Source organism: Camelus bactrianus, chromosome 2, assembly GCF_048773025.1.
Source record: "Camelus bactrianus isolate YW-2024 breed Bactrian camel chromosome 2, ASM4877302v1, whole genome shotgun sequence".
NCBI classification, from domain to species: Eukaryota; Metazoa; Chordata; class Mammalia; order Artiodactyla; family Camelidae; genus Camelus; species Camelus bactrianus.
In genome coordinates this window covers 34624852-34642037 of record NC_133540.1, presented here as the reverse complement: position 1 = coordinate 34642037, position 17186 = coordinate 34624852, and the positions used below count along the sequence as shown (strand labels likewise).

At 34.7% G+C, this 17186-nt stretch overlaps 1 long non-coding RNA gene across 16 annotated transcripts in view; it reads right to left on the bottom strand.

The window, feature by feature from the left end:
- Positions 1 to 17186, bottom strand: part of LOC105068683 (uncharacterized) — a 194464-nt gene that overhangs the window by 90570 nt on the left and 86708 nt on the right. For 3 of the 16 annotated variants that reach the window (XR_012511687.1, XR_012511688.1, XR_006724739.2), the window contains 2 exons: positions 8738 to 8819; positions 5364 to 5400 (listed from right to left, as the gene is read on the bottom strand). The exons of 10 other annotated variants lie outside the window; for them this stretch is intronic. This is a non-coding gene — a long non-coding RNA (uncharacterized LOC105068683). The remainder of the gene's footprint in view (positions 1 to 5363; positions 5401 to 8737; positions 8820 to 17186) is intronic. 3 more of the 16 variants (XR_012511685.1, XR_012511681.1, XR_006724737.2) reach the window with 1 other exon arrangement.

Genomic DNA, 17186 nt, shown 5'->3' with positions numbered 1-17186 from the left:
AACTTCTGCTAGAACAAAAGCCAGTTCCACAATGCGACAGTCCAGGGCCTAAATACAGAAGGTAATTCACATCTGAAAAATGCTAAATGGATTAATCTGATTAGATGAAGACTATGAATATGTGGCATCCAAAACTGGGTAAATACACCCTCTAAGTTCCTGGGAATCTCCTGCAAAGCCTGTAAGAGGTTCTGCAAAGACTTTGCGTGCTTTTGTGAGCAAAGTATTTAAAAGTTTGAGGAAGAGAATGGATATGTATTATGATTAAGCTGCTTGTCAGAAATGTTTGTATCTGTCCCAAGTTTCTAATGCATTTTTGCCTTTGTAGGACTATTTCTGTAAAGACACTGTAAGTGACCATTTCCACCCATTACTTACTTCTGGGGAAGCCTAAAAAACAGTCCCACTACCCAGAGTGAGGCGCCAAATTGACTTCTATAAATTTTCATGAACATTCAGAGGATTTTCAGACAAAACAAGTCTTTCCCACAGGCAATTATGCACCTTTGGGAATGCCGATGACAGCTCTGCACAGCTTTGAGCTTGAAGTTCACATCTATTCATTTTTAGATCAAAAGAATAAGAAATTTTCTCCCCAAAGCATAAAGAGGCTTAAAACAAAACTGAGGTGAAATATTAGAACACTGAGGTCATGATGATGCTGACTTAACGGAAACTGACACACACTTCCTTATCGTCCCATAAAAAGAAAAAGAAGTGATGAGAGTTAAAGGGCAATAGAAACATGTAAAAAAAAAAAATCAGCTGTTGTTTAATTATTTACGCCTAATTATAGCTTCAATAGGATCTAAAAATAATCATTGACATGACCTCTAAAACACCTATTCGGCTTTATAGGAACGAATTGGAAAAGGTCCTAACATACCAGTTGACTTAATACTGAAGATTTCCCCTCCACGCTCACATTTACCTCTCTCTCTCGCCACACATTGAGGAAGCATCAACGTTTAGTGCTAAACACTTGGCAGAGGATGGGTGGTCATGGTGTATACTCTTTGGAGGTAAATTAAGGTTTTAGTTAGAGCATAGTGAAGAATGCCCTCCAGACATTACTCTGCTCATGGACTATCTAAAACAAATCAGCCAAATTTCAAAATATTTTTAATTCCAAAAATAAATTTACTCCCTCACAATTTAAGAATTAAAAACTAAAAGAAGAAGAAATTTTCTCACACTATCGAACAAAGTGATCCTACATGAATGTCTGCTATACACCAGAAATTTGCTGGAGGTTGTGCTCTTGAAGTTGGTTGTCAGCTTAAGAGCTGAGGGGGGGAATTCTAGCAATAAAGGTGTGAATAATACATAAACTCAAAGGGAATGAAACTATCATGTTACTTGACAAATACCAGGCCCAAAGAAATAATTCTTCATTCAAGTTTAAAAACATCAGAAAGAAATGGGGAATAGGGGACCTTTAAAATAAAATTCCTCTGTGATATATACGAAAGAACTTAGCTATTACCCTAAAAATACATAGAGATGTCTACCTCTAAATAATATTTACCCAAGAAATAAAAGCTTATATTGTTTTTTTAATCTCAGTGAAATATAAGAAATCATGGACTCAGTGAAATGAGAGATATGACATACATGAAAACTGACCTGGCAGAGAAAAATTAAAATGCAAAGAAGACCTTAAGAAAGCACAATAAAATATGAAATAATTAAAATATGCACTGGAACATGTAAAGTACAGAATTAAGACTGCATACAACTTAATCAGTAACAACTTAGAGAAATTCCCCAAGAATTTGATAACTACAGTGAAAAAGAAAATTCAATATTTAAATAGTCACCACCAGTGAGAAAGGGAGCAGAAGTAATCATCAAAGATTTATTAGAAGGGAAAAATAGTAATGCCCTGAAGCAGAGGGGGAAAAAAAAGCATAGACATTGATAACTCAAAAGGCTTACCAAATTTCAGGCAAAATTTATATAAAATGGGTTAAATTAAATATAAAGTAAACAAAATTTTAAATTCCAATATAAGATTTTTTTTAATTCAGGCAGAAATAGATTACCTTTGAAGAATAAAAAAGAAAGTCAGGCCTGTCTCACTGAACCCAGAAAACCAGAACTATCTTCAGAATTTGGGGAGAAAAAAAATGTGGCGATTCAGACAAGATAACATGATGAAATGGCTTAACAAATATACTGTCCATCTATACATCTAATTGAAAAATTAAACACAAAAATTTCTTTACTATATTAAGAGAAAATAAAAAGAATGAGAAACTAGAAACATGAAAGGACTATCTCAAGCAATTTAAAATATGAAAACCTGAAAATATGATGTATTAGGGAATAGGCTGAGAAACTAAAACAAAAGACTTGCAAAATTCAATGGCTCACACAAGATTACAGTTTACTTCTCTCTCTTATAAGAGTCTAGACAGGAAAGGCCGTCCCTGGTAAGTAGGCAGACAGTCCATGAGGTCATGTGAGGACCCAAATCCCTTCTACCTTCTTGCTCTGCCATCCCCTAGAGTGTTGTCCTCACGAATAAGGTTAAAGATGGAAAGGACAGTCATATGTACAATCTAGGCCACGGAAATTGGGACATAGAGGGTGTGGAAAGCAAGTCATTTCCTTATATAAAATTAATCTGGAAATTGCACACATTACTTTGCTTACATCCAGTTGAGCAAAACTTAGTCACATGGCCTCACTTAGCTACAGGGAGATTAGAAACTAAAATCTCTAGCTGAATGGATATGTGACCAACTGAAACTCAGATTGTATGTGTGTGTACGGGAGGAAGTCTATTTAAAAAAAAAAAAGATGAGAATATCAAATACTGGGGTTCAATTTGTTAAGTCTTTGTTATTTATGTTTACAAAATTCAAAGCAAAAAGCAAAACTGAGTCTTGAAAGAGAAACAAGGTTGAAAACTATAACCAAATAACAAAAATAATAACATGTATAACTCCAGACTACATTAGGAAATCAAAAAAAAGGTAACGGAAAGGAAATTATGCTCAATTCTTTATTTTACATAGAATTCAAAAATTCTTATTCTTTAATTTAATTAGATAAGATTTAGTTTCAAGTTTCATTTTTAATTCAAGTAACTGTTTTTTAAAGTTCAAACAAGATTTTTATCTTTCAATCACCAGAAAAAAGAAAATGAAAATCAGAGACAAGAAATCTAACAACAAAGAAACATTCAAAATGAAAAAAGAAAGACAACAGAAATAAGATCACTGTAAAGATTTTGGACAAAAAATAACTGAACTCTCCTATTAAGCCAAAATCTAACAATAGTCAACTTCAAAATTCACACCTAACATTTGTACATTAAAATTCTAAGAACAAAAGGAAACAAAGATTTAATAAGCAAAATCAGACCAAAGGAAAGCAAATCGTAACACTAATTTCAAACAAAGTAAATAAGCAATTTAATTTCAATAAAGATAAAACAATCATTAACTTTTATATAGGAAATAGAAGATAATACTGATGGAAAAATGATTTTTGTTATAAGAATTAGAAAAAAACTCTCTTTTTTACAAAACAAAGACTGACCAAGTTCTCCTAAATTTTGAGTAGTACAATTAATAAGTTTATTTATTAGATAAATTAAACTTTACTTTAGAGGACATTTACCAAAAAAAAAAAAAAAAAAAAAATTACCATGTAGTAGTAGTTCATGAAAATAATCTCAATAAATGCCAAGAAACATACATTGTACAGCTAACATTCTCTGATTGCAAAGTGAAACTGATAATTGTCAACAAAAATACCCAAATCACTTGGAAATATCAAAAAATCTTGCTAAATAAATCTAGCATGAAAAGAAAAAAATTAAAAGTGCAGTCATAAAGTATTGTTAAATTAAATACTATGGTTATTAAATAAAAATAGAAATAAATGAACTCATAATTTAACTCAAAAGTGGTTGAGAAAAAAATTTCTTAAGAAGGCAAGATGAGTAAAAGTGTTCACTCTATTCAATTATCTATCCTACAAATATTTGGTAAAGGTTTATTACATTCCAGACACTGTAGGCAAATATGTAAATAAGTGGACATATAAACAAGTCATTATGTAACAATGTTATTTAGAGATTAATGCTGTAAAGAAAAATAGAGTAGGATAAAAAGTTAGAGACAGAAATGGGGTAGAAAGAAGTTGTTATTTTAGATAAAACAGTCACAGAGTTTATCTGAAGACGTGACATTTAAACAGACTTGAAAGACAGAAGTGTGCAGGATAAACAAATGTCTGGTGGAAGAGTTTGATGAAAAAGTACAGAAATAGGTAAATTAGAAAACGGGGAGCTGATTCTTAGAAAAAGTAGTAGAGGCACCTCTGAAAAATATCGCCAAGAAAAGTAATATGATCCAACTGCATGCATTTAGATCTAAAGGATGCTATTAACAGAAATGGTATATCATAGATAACGTCCAAGTATGGCCCTACAATATTACCACGTGAATCCCTATTAGACAAGTATAGTGTCCCCCTACGTTGAATATGGGCTGGCTGGCTGTTGTAACCAATAGACTGTGGTGGAAGTGATTCTGTGTGATTTCCGAGGTTAGATCAGAAGAAACCTGTAGTTTCTGCCTTGGTCTTTTAGAACACTTATTTTGGTGGATGCCTAGCCACCACAGCAAAATGCCCAACAATTCTGAGACCCACATGATGTGAGGAAGCTCAGTCTGGCATTGTAGAGAGACTAAATGAAGACACACATAGATGGCAGGCCAGTCCCAAATTTCTCCAGCCTTCCTAGCTGAGGTGTCAGACATATGAGTGAAGAGGCCATCTTGTACATCCACCCCATTCAAACCTTCACATGATTTCAGTCTGAACACCATCTAACTGCAATCTCAAGAGACTCCCTAAGGAATAAGTGCCCAGATGAGTCCAGCTAACCCACAAAATTGTTAAGAGACAACAACAAATTGTTGCTTTAAGCCACTAAGCTTTAGGGTGGTTTGTTTCACAGCAATAGATGCCAGAATGGTTTAACAATGAGAAAGAAAGAGAAAGAATGTTATATCACTGATTTAAAATGCTAAGGAATAACACCAACATTGTAGTTTTTAAATATCATTACCCACCAAAAAAGAAGAGAGATTTTTGAAGAAATGGCTGATCCCATGGCTAGGGAAGGAAGGTACAAGATGAGTTTGAAACATCCTATCCAGAAAATAAGAAATTATCAAAGACTACCGCTAGGATTGTATCATAAAGATTCAAGAGCCAACTTGAAAGGGGTACCACTGTTCACAAATGAAATAAATTCAGCATCAGTAGGAATATTGACTGTAACAGTTTGAAACATGTTCAGATCCCCAGTGCTTTATAAAACAAAAGGAAAAGGAACTTACCGGTCACAACTTGAAGATGAAGAAACAAGTTATTATTCTGAAAACAAAGAAAGAAAATCAGAGTTACAAGAACAAAGCACCTACGGCAGTCTGTATAATGAAATGTAACTTCAGAATCTCCAGAGTTTAGCACAGCTCTCAATATGCAGTAGCAAATTAATAAATGTTTTTAAGATGAAGGCAAGATGGAATGATGTCAACAAGATGACAATAAGAAGCCCTACTCTCCTCGGACACAATGATTCAACAACAATTCACAGCCCAATTCTCTGAGACATCCAGAAACCAGCTTAGAAGCTTCTAGCAAGTGCAAAAACAGCCCTATTGAAGCCAGTAGGAAAGTCTGAGATTCCCTACCACTGTAAGCCCTCCCCCTGATAATGTGCCACACAATCAGGAGGAAACCCTCCATTCCCAGGATCAGCCTGGGGAGGGAATGAAAGGACAGGACAATATATCCTAAGTTCTGATATTTCTGGGCACTGCCTGAGGAACTAGTTTCTGCCTTGCCTGAATCTGAGCACTGACAGGAAAGGTCCACAGGTTGGGGGCTGCTGAGAACAAAGGCAGCAGTTTGGAAGAGCATGCACATGGTCATGTAACTCAGCCTTAAGCAAGTGGGTAAAAAATCCCAAATCCCAGTTTATCCCTGGGAAAGGAAAGAGTTAGACTGTGCATCCAATATTCCATCTTCTCTGGTTGCTGCCCAAGGGACTGGCTTCTGTCTTGCCTGTCACTGAGCACTGCCAGGACCCAGTTATATTCTAGATGCCTGAGAGGTAGAGAATAGAGGTAAAAGGCTTGGTGATAGTAGGAATGTATCTCAACACAATAAAGTCTATATATGACGAGCCCACAGTTAACATCATACTAAGTGGTGAAAGGTTGAAAGCTTTTTCTCTAAGATCAGGAACAAGATAAGGATGCTCACTCTCACCATTCCTATTCAACATAGTACTAGAAGTTCTAGTCAGAGCAATAAGGCAAGAAAAAGAAATAAAACATATTCAAATAAGAAAGGAAGAAACAAAATTGTCTCTGTTTACAGATGACAAGATCTTACATACAGAAAACCTTAAGATTCCACTGAAAGACTGTTAGAAATAATAAATTCAGTAAAGCTGCAGGATACAAAAATCAATATACAAAAATTAGTTGTGTTTCTATATACTAACAACAAACAGTATGAAAAGGGAATTAAGAAAACAATCCCATTTACAATAGTGTCAAAAAGAATGAAATAATTATAAACCTAACCAGGGAAATAAAAGATCTGTACACTGAAAACTACAAAACATTATTGGAAGATATTGAAGAAAACACAAATAAGTCCTGTATTAATGGATGTTAAGATTCAATATTTTTAAATGTCCATAATACCCAAAGCAATCTACAGATTCAATACAATGCCTATCAAAATCTCTGGTATTTTTCTGCAGAAATGGGAAAAAACAATCCTAAAATTCATATGGAATCACAAAGGACACCGAATAGCCAAAACAACCTTGAGAAAGGAGAATATAGGCATTTACGGTCAAATGATCTTCAACAAGTATGTCATATGGGGAGTTGCTATTCAACAGGTATAAAGGTTCAGTTATACAAGATGAGTAAGTTCTAAAGAGCTTGTGTACGACATTGTGCTTATAGTTAATATTACTCTCATTCTACATGTGAAAAATCTGTTAAGAGGGTAGATCTCATGTTATGTTCCTAATGTTCTTTTGCCGCAATTAAAAAAAAAGCATGAAGTGAAAAATAAAGAGATGATTAAGATAAAAAACTTCACAGACAAGCAAAAACTAAAAGAGTTTAGCAACACTAAACCCATGCTAAAAGAAATATTGACAGGTCTACTCTAAATAGAAAAGAAGCAGGATGCTACAAAAATGAGAAACTCATAACTGGAAAGGAGATAACTGCCATGAATTACAAAAAGAATAAACACAAAATTGTAAAAGAAGACATCTAAATCATTAAGAGTGGGAGAGGGAACCAAGGAAAGCCACTGTGGAAAACAGTATGGAGATTCCTCAAAAGACTAGGGATAGACTTACCATATGACCCAGGAATCCCACTCCTGGGCATATATCCAGAAGGAACCCTACTTTAAAATGACACCTGCACCCCAGTGTTCATAGCAGCACTATTTACAGTAGCCAAGACATGGAAACAGCCATGTCCATCAACAGATGACTGAGTAAAGAAGATGTGATATATTTATACAACGGAATACTATTCAGCCATAAAAACCGACAACATAACGCCGTCTGCAGCAACTTGGATGTTCCTGGAGAATGTTGTTCTAAGTGAAGTAAGCCAGAAGAGAAAGAAAAATACCATATGAGGTCGCTCATATGAGGAATCTAAAAAACAAAACAAAACAAAACATAAATACAAAACAGAAACAGACTCATAGACACAGAATACAAACTTGTGGTTGCCAAGGGGGTGGGGGGTGGGAAGGGACAGACTGGGATTTTAAAATGTAGACTAGATAAACAAGATTATACTGTACAGCACAGGGAAATATATACAAGATCTTTTGGTAGCTCATAGTGGAAAAAAAATGTGACAATGAATGTATATATGTTCGTGAATAACTGAAAAATTGTGCTCTACACTAGAATTTGACACAACATTGTAAAATGACTATCACTCAACAAAAAAATGTAAAAAAAAAAAAGAGACATGATTTTAAAAGCTAAGAAAACATAAAGGTAAAGAGAGAGAGGAAGAGAGCCCTCCCCGCAGAAAAAGTAAACATTGGACACATGCTCCAACTCTTTCCCTCTCCAGGGAGAGGCCAGGAGTAGGGGATTTTCTCTGCACGGAGCTAGGGGGAGGAAATATTAAGAAAGAGTGTGTGCTAATCCAAATCATCACCTAATTCTCAGCTGCCCTGGAGCTGGCACCCTTTCCCGTCAGTGCTTAGCTTCAGGCAAAACAGAAACCAGTCCCACAGGCCGATCCCTGAAAAGTCTGAACAGTTGGATATATGCTTCATTCTTCTCTTTCCCTCACCAGAGAAAAGCCAAGAGTTGGGAGTTTTCTCCAGTCCAGCCTGGCAGAGTGGGTGCCACAAATTTTCCTACTAACTTTGATGTTGGCTGGTTTCACTGCTCCCCTGGAGTGCAGGTGCCTCTTAACTGATTCTCAATTTCTCACAAAGGAATTTGGTCCATTTATTGTTGAGTGGATGTCTCTGTTGGGAGGGTCTGGGGCTTCCTATTCTGCCATTTTGCTGACATCACCCTGCAACTTACTTTTTTTAATTGAAGTATAGTCAGTTATAATGTGTCAATTTCTGGTGTATAGCATAAAGTCCCAGTCATGCATATATACACATATGTTCGTTTTCATATAAAACTTACTTTTAATTACAAATCAAGGAAGGCTTACAGTCCCTGGAAACCTTTGAAAAGTATTTTTATATGGCTGTTTCCATTAGAATTTCTAAATAAAGAGAGAAGGAAAGTAGTTAGTATGGCTGCATAAGTTTCTATGACCTATGAAGAAAGTGAGGATTCTCAGTAAAATGAAATATTTTTGCTGTATTTTAATTTATATGCACTTTTTAATGTAGGTTAAGACTTCCTTAGACTGTGATTTTTTAGGGCAAAAAGGGACAATTAAATAAATGTTTTAACAAAGGTCAAGTTTTATATATATATACATAAAACTTTATATATGTGCATGTATTTGGATTATATATATATATACACACACATATATATATAAATACACCTATACATACTTATATACACACATACACACACATACCACTAAAAGCAGTAAAGCTAACTCTGTACCATTGAGAAAAGATAGTTAAAGTACAAGGAAAAACCAAAAGGAAAACATGATCCAATACATAAATATTGTCTTTCAGGAAAAAATAAAATATGTAAAGTGTTTAATACTGAATAAGATAAGATTATCTTTGATATATCAGGAAAACACTGATGTACACCACCCAGGTGACACCCAGTTATCAAATTTCAAGGGTTTGGGACTATTTGCTAACATCTAAGAAGGACCATAGCCTTTCTGTGTGGAATGACAGAAGTCAGGAATCATGTTTTATGTTTTATTTTTATATTGTATTTTGTTTTGTAATAACATAGACACGTATAGACAATATTAATGTAAAGTATCTTGGGTCCTGAGAAATATATATACTAGAATGCTTTTGTTAACAACTAAAAAAACCAAATCAGGGGTAGTATAAATTTTTTAAAGGGGACTTTAACATAAGACTATATGTAAGGGTATCTCAAAGACACAGATGCAGCTGGGCTCAGGACAAACAGAAACCAGGAGTTTAAATGCCTTCATGACTCTTTCTCCCTCCTTCACCACTGCTCATTCGTTAAAGTCAGCTCCAGCCTTCTTTCTATCTCTGCAGCCAGGCATTCTCTGCTTTTGGCGGAAAACATGGCCAATAAAAAATATTTAGTGTTGAAAATTCAAAAGACCCATCAGATCAAGACCAAAACTTAATAGCTTGGTTTCAGAGAGGTTCTGATTGGACCAGCATGGTGCATAGGTACGGCCAGGAGGCCAGTCCTGTTGTGTTAACATGGCTGTTGTCAAAACCCTGTAGGCTGAATTAGTGCATGGGGGTGGGGGGTATGAATGCTCCAAGATCAAACAGTGGGGCAAGCAATCCCATGAGGAAAAAAATATCTAATATTGAGACAGTTTGAAATGTTCCAAGCATGGAAATATGCCACGTGATTTGACAACCTCTGGATTTTGTTGCTGATATTTAAGTAAATGCTGTATTTATTTGTTGTTGGTGAAATAGAAAGAGAATAGAACCTATAGTAAATGTTTAGACTAACAGTCTGTTCTTTTTGTCAGCGTTCCTTGTAAAGTAAAATAATTAGTACAGAAGCAAGAAATTAAACTAGCAAATAAGTGCTAAATGGGACAATCATCCAGCACAGTGAACAGGAAAAAGATGTGACTGCTACTGTGGGAAAAACCACTGAAACAATCAGCCCACGCAAAAGAGCAATAAAGAAAAGAAAATGAGATACTGGGATATTCTTAGCTGAAGAAATAAATGCAAAAACAAAATGGGGCAGAGTGTTCTCCAGTAAGGTGTCGATTTGTTCCCATTTGGAGAATTGGGTGCAGAATGGATCTCCAGAATATAAAAAGCCACTAACTCAATAAAGTGTATATATTTTCCAGTCCAAGCACAAAAGTACTGTAATAACTTTGACAAACTTGGATAAAAAGAATTTAATATTTCTTAGTGACCTGGTATTTACCTTATAATAAATGAACAAATAAAGAGTTTTAACACTGGCATTATGTTTGTAAACAAGGAGGCATTGAAAATTCATTAAGTTAAGTGTTGCAACCAGCAATACTGTGCCCTGTAAAACGTAATATGTTGAAAGGATTACTGTGGAAGAGTAAATGGGAAAGAAATATCCTATGTGTCCACTTTAGTTAGGGGCTGTTATGGCAAACCAGTATCATTTATTTGAAAACTGATCCAATACTTCCTAGAAATAGCATTCACCAGTACAGCTCTAGTAGTCATGTAAGACATTCACTTGTGGAATGAAATTATTTTATTCCCTTATCCTTAATAATGTAATGTTACACTACTTGCCTTTGCTAAAAAAAAAAAAAAAAAACCCAAATTCAAATATCTTTCTCAGCTTCAGACTCTAATAAGTCTTTTGTAACTTCAAGAACAGGAATCATTATCATTAATTTTAATTTTCTCATAATTCCTGATAAATTAATATGCATGCAGGAATGCTTAGTATGCTCATTCTAATATATGTGCAGTTAAACCATTATTTCCTATCCACACTTATACTCATTATCTAGGAGTCTAAATGAGACATTTACCAAGATGCATAAATTTCTATGCCACTTGCTCTATGAAACCAATCACTGCACTTAAAATGACATCACCATTTCAAAACCTTCAGCAGAACACATATATTTTTATTTTTCAAACATTTAAGACCAATGTCTGTTTTTGTTGAGGGTAAGTTATCTTAACAAACAAGATATTAGCCAGTATTCAGATATTCTCGTAATGTCATTGATGTTAAATTTGTCACAAGCAGATATTTGGGGACATAATATTTCCCAAGTCAGGTTTTGCAGAACTGTACTCTAACTGGACTTCTTATTGCAAGCCTTCTTTATTTGAGGCTCTTTGAAACAATACTGACTTTAATATTAGTAACTTGAAAATTACATGGAATCCCTACCTCTGCCATTCTGATGTGAAGAAAAAAATGTTTATTTCCTTTAGTTATATTTCACCTATGAGTCTTTATGTCAGTGTAGTGTACTTTTCACTGTTTCATTTACGATTTAAATAAAGCTCACTCTATGTGTGAGATTTTATTAAATTGTGTCATCTAATGATTTTACTTTTGTTCTGACCTGAGAGATGACTATATAATGACACAAACAATGTGTCTTGGTGATCATTGCTATTATGTATGTTCTACTTGCAAAAGATTCTAATTAAACTCAAGATGTAAATAAAATGTTAAGTACAATCATCAGGAAATGAAAACTAATTGTTAACTGTAGTATACTGGGTATATACCAGGGTACTTTGATCAAAAACATACTTATAAAGATAGCATTTTACATACCATTGAGCCTCTTGAAAAAATACTACTGGCTATAAGAAGAACACAAAAAAATAGTTTTTCCTTTTTTTTCATTAATGACACTACCAGGCAATACCCAGAGTACACACACATCAACATGCACATATTCAATAGCAATTAAACTGTTTCTCAAAATTTCCACTAAACTCAGGAATATGAAAGGCACTGGATTTCCAAATAGAAACCTGGGATGCTAGCAAAATGGTTCACAATGCTAAGAATGTGTTCACAATTAACAAGAAAAATCAAGTGTCTGAAAAACTTAACTTCCCAGGTACCTTTTTACAAGAAGTTACTGAAGGATATGTTACACTAAAATTAAGTAAATAAGGCAAAAGAAGACATGGAATCAGTACAAGGATCTAAAAGAGAAAAGAGATAAAAGGAATCTGTATGAACTTGTCAAAAGGAAGTCCCAATATGAGGGCCATGCAGAAAGTCTATGCCACACATCACCATGGAACAGAATATTGACGGTTCCAGAAAGAATGCTTTTAGCAAAAAATAAGTAAAAAATCATGGTGAGGTTGATAGCAGATATCTCAGAAGTTTGACTGCTTAGAAAATTATATTCATAAATATTTTACAGAACTGTTAGGGAGTACAGTAAGACAGCTTTTAAGTTAAACAAAACCAAATAAATGGGAAAAAATAAGGCATTTATCAACTCCAAAGGGAAAAAGGTCTAACAACAAACTGTATTAATGTTATAATACTTGATTTCAGCAGTGAATACACACACACACAATCATAATGAAAACACCAAAAACGGATTTAACCAAAAATTGTGGTATTATATTGGGGACTAGGAAAGGATAAAGAGAGAAAAATCCTCTTCTACCAAGTCATGAAAAGACATGGATGAACTGTAAATACATATTGCTAAGTGAAAGAAGCCAACCTGAAAAAATAAATAATGGAAAATTGTATGAGTCTGGAAAGGGGAAGACTATAGAAATGATTTTTTGAAAATCAATGGTTGCCAGGTATTTGGAGATAGGGGAGATATGTTAAACACGTAAAGTACAGGAGATTTTTTTAGGGCATTGAAACTATGTTGTATGATATTGTAGTAGTGGATACATGATACTAGGCATTTATCAAAACCCATAGAAATTTAGAGCACAGACAGTGAGCCTTAATATGTTAAATTTTTAAAAAATTATTTAGAAGGTTGGGAGAATCTCACAGTGGAATGCAGAATGTGGCAAAGCAACTTAACTGCATTACAGATGCATGAAATCACCTCACTTAAGAGGTTAGGGGAAAAAAAGGTGTTGACCTAAGTAACTCTGGAAACTAATGGGTGTTATAAATGAAAGCCAAGATAAATCCACATAAGCACCGTACTCTAGTTGATAATGTCGTTTGCCACAGAAGTACGGATTAACAATTCTGATACCGCTGCACATGAATACAAAAATTAAGCAATTAAGTAAGGAGATGGCAGATGGTGCAAGCCAGATTTCTCACTGTTGAAGTGAGAGGTTTCACATAAGCAAGGGGAGGTGGCTAGAAGGATCCACATGGTAATGAATCAGGGTTGGAGACATCACTATGAGCTCATGTTTATTTAGTGTAACACGACACAGATGGTTACATACAGAAATATTTATACTTCTAGACATTTTCAGATTTACATATTTCTATATAAAATTATAGGTATTTGTATGTATACATAATATACTTAGGTTAATATACACTCATATATTTCCTTACTTTGTCATTTGAGAGAGCCAAGAAGTAACATCAGTCCAGTTCCAATGAGCACCTCTAGTGCCAGATCTTAGTTGCTAATACTATTCTCCAATGAAGGGAACCAGGGCTCCCTAGAGGAATGGTCTTGTACAGGAAATATACAAAATAAGCATGTAGTATTTTGTACTTCCAGAAAGTAAGAAACTTCTCAAATTAAAAAAAAAAAACCCTCAGACAATGATTGATGGGTATGTAAAAGTGACACATTTTAAATTTTAAAATATTATATATTATATTACTATCATCTCATAATTTAAGTGTGAAGATGAACAAGTAATCAATTTTATAATAAATAATATCTTGATTTCTATGTCATGCTAGCTTCTAAGTTTTGTCAAGGACTTTACTGGCATTATTTATTAACTTAACTGAAAGCCTTTAAGGGAGACAGAAATGCTATTAGAGCCGAAATCAAGATATTGATGGAAAAAGTGACTCAGCTTTATGGAACACAGGACTAATAGCCGAATCTTACAATTGTCGATTGTCTGACATTGTAATGATATTTGAAATTAATAGTCATTACATTTTAATTTCACTCCCATCAAACTTTGTGTTCTTAAAAAAAGTAGAGAGGCACTCTCCTACTCGATGTAAAATAGTATTCAAATTTATGCAAATTTAGAACAATTGGTTAAGATCCCTTTACTTAAAAAAAGAAAGGAAGGATCTTGGATATATTCCATAGTGTTTTAAAAGAAAAACAAAAGCTAATTCTTTAACAAATAGTGAAAAGGGATGTGCACTACAATGTCTTGATTTCTAATTATCAGAAATTATACAGGCTGGACCAATTTCACCAACAGATTTAAGGACTAGAAATGGGAAAATAGGAAAATCTTTCTACTGAAGATCTCTCCTTAGCTCCCTGATACAAAATACAATAGAGGATTGCATTATCTGGTGAACTGAGGAATCTTAAATAGCTAATTGGGACCATTAGACATTTCCACAATTATTTAGGTAATTAAGACAAAAAATATTTTTGCCCAAATAATCAGAATAAGTGTAGCCATAACTCTCATTAAGATGTTTCATAGCTATACAAATCATAAAATATCCTACTCATTTTGTCTGCCTAGCACAAAATTTAGTTAAGATTATTTAAGCCTCTTCCTTTCTAACCCCTAATCCTTCATTTCTTTTCATGCCTCCTTCTACCTCACAGCTTTCTCTTTATTTTATTTGACACCAAGCTACCCAACAAGCTGGGCTTCAGAACTCTTCCAACGCTGGATGCTGCTGGAGTTCAGCATGTTTTAAAATGACTCTCCTCCCTATTGGTATTTCTACAAGGGACACACCACCACACACAGCTACAGAAACCTAATATTAAAAGACTACAACTACCTACTCAGCTCTGGAAACACTCCTGGGCCAAACTCTAACTCAGTCACATTGTTGTATACCTCATCTGTCGCCTTTCATGACTACCTAATTCTCCAAGCTTGATATCATGACACATTGTTCTGTAGTCCAGGAGTCACAGATTGAGACCTCTATGGGAGCATTGGGCAAGGAGTGCTCCTCTCTTGTTCCCTGGCTTGCTTCTCAGCTAAATCTCCTTTAGACTGGAAAACCAGGACTCTGGTCCCACTACTGTCTCGGATCTCTTCCTCCTTAGAATTTCACTTGCTTTGCCTCCATCACACCACAGCTGAGCTGATAAAATTCCCCGTGCTGAGTTATGATCCAAATGAGATATATCCACAAGTCAGTTGGGAAGAAAACTGGTGACAAATCTTTGAAGCCCATTCAGCAATAGTTTTCAAAATTTTTAGTTTATAGTACTTTAAAATCAGAAGTTTTGGCAGTTCAGTGCTTGAAAAATATTAAAAAACCCACTAATCAACTTTTAACATCTCAGCAATAACGTAATCATTCCTATAGCTGGCATCTCTACTCCTTAGGATTTCCTTCCTGGTAACAGGCAGGTAAACATTCTGGCCAAACACACCAGCAGGAGAGATGGCAGACACCATACCCAGGATACTCTTAACAGACTCAGTCCATCTCTCATTTACTGCCTGAAGTCTTTCTTCCCCCAAAGAACTCACTCTTTGTCCTCCATTTAAAATCCTCCCAAACTCCCCAGGAATCTCTTCTCCTTCAGCATGAAGCTCTGAAGACCATATGCTGCTTTGCGTTTAACTACATCTTTCTTTACTTGCATGTTGCTTTATTTATTACAGTTTAATGAATGGAGTGGAGAGGGGGGCTTCCCACAACCAGGTGAAGCAGCAGTGATGTCAGCACAGTTGAGTTTTGGAAAGTTTACTTTGCTCCACTTGGAAGAATCCCCAGTGGTTTTTGACTCACTTAATTTTTATGATCACAAGAATGTAAACTCTAAAGTTCTTCCCCGTTGTTTTCTGTGTCTTCATATACTTTATTGACCAAGACATGGTCTCTTAAATCCACTAATACGATGCCATCGATTCTATTGTATTTCCATTATATGCTGATTATTTCTAAGCATAAGTAACAATAAACCTCTGGATAAATACACTTTATATGTGTATTACTGTCATAATAGATTTCCTTTCTAATTATAACTGTCATATAATGTTACATGGATCTTTAATCATCTTCAGTGAATTATCAGACAATTCTGTTGTCATTTGAGGGGTCTATTTTTTGTCCTGACCACATTTTCTTAGATAATCAAGAGGCAAATTTCTCACACATCACAGTAAACTCACAATCTTTACCAGGCATTATTTGGTCTTAAAATATGCTTCTAACTTCTTAATTGCATAGTAACTTTTAACCCATTCTGTATGGTGTCAAACAACGCATCAGTCAACTTTCCATCTGACATATAACCTCACAGTAACTGTTAACAAAAAAAATTTTTTGCATATTGATGACAAATTAAAGCATTTCATTGTCACCTATTAAAAACAACTGAATTAGAGTTTATTAATGAGGTATTAACAAAAGCTTATAGAATTTATTTATAGTAAAGTACTAACAAGTAATGCCCTTCTCCTTTTAGCCAACCATTCTCACCACTCTAGGAGTGTTTAGCTGTTACTTCAAATATATGTAGGTTAAGTTCAGATACACATTTTTGAGCAGGGCTGCTTCTAAATGAAATCACTTCTTCTGAATGAATATATAAAAATTACTGATGTATCTGATTCCAAAGTAATACCACAGGATTCTTCCTTTAGAGCCTCCATCCATAATTTTATCACCATTCTTCTACAGTGAGAACTCTGATTCCTAGCAACATCAACGTGCTGGCTATCCCACTGGCCTGCTGCATAGTCCTGGAATGGGACAGTTTAGCTGCTCCAAGGTAGTTCAGGATACATGTCACAATCTTACAACACATGAATGAAGAAGTATCAGGTTTGGGTCTGGACCCAACTCTAAGTCCACTGTATCCAGTTCTCGAGGT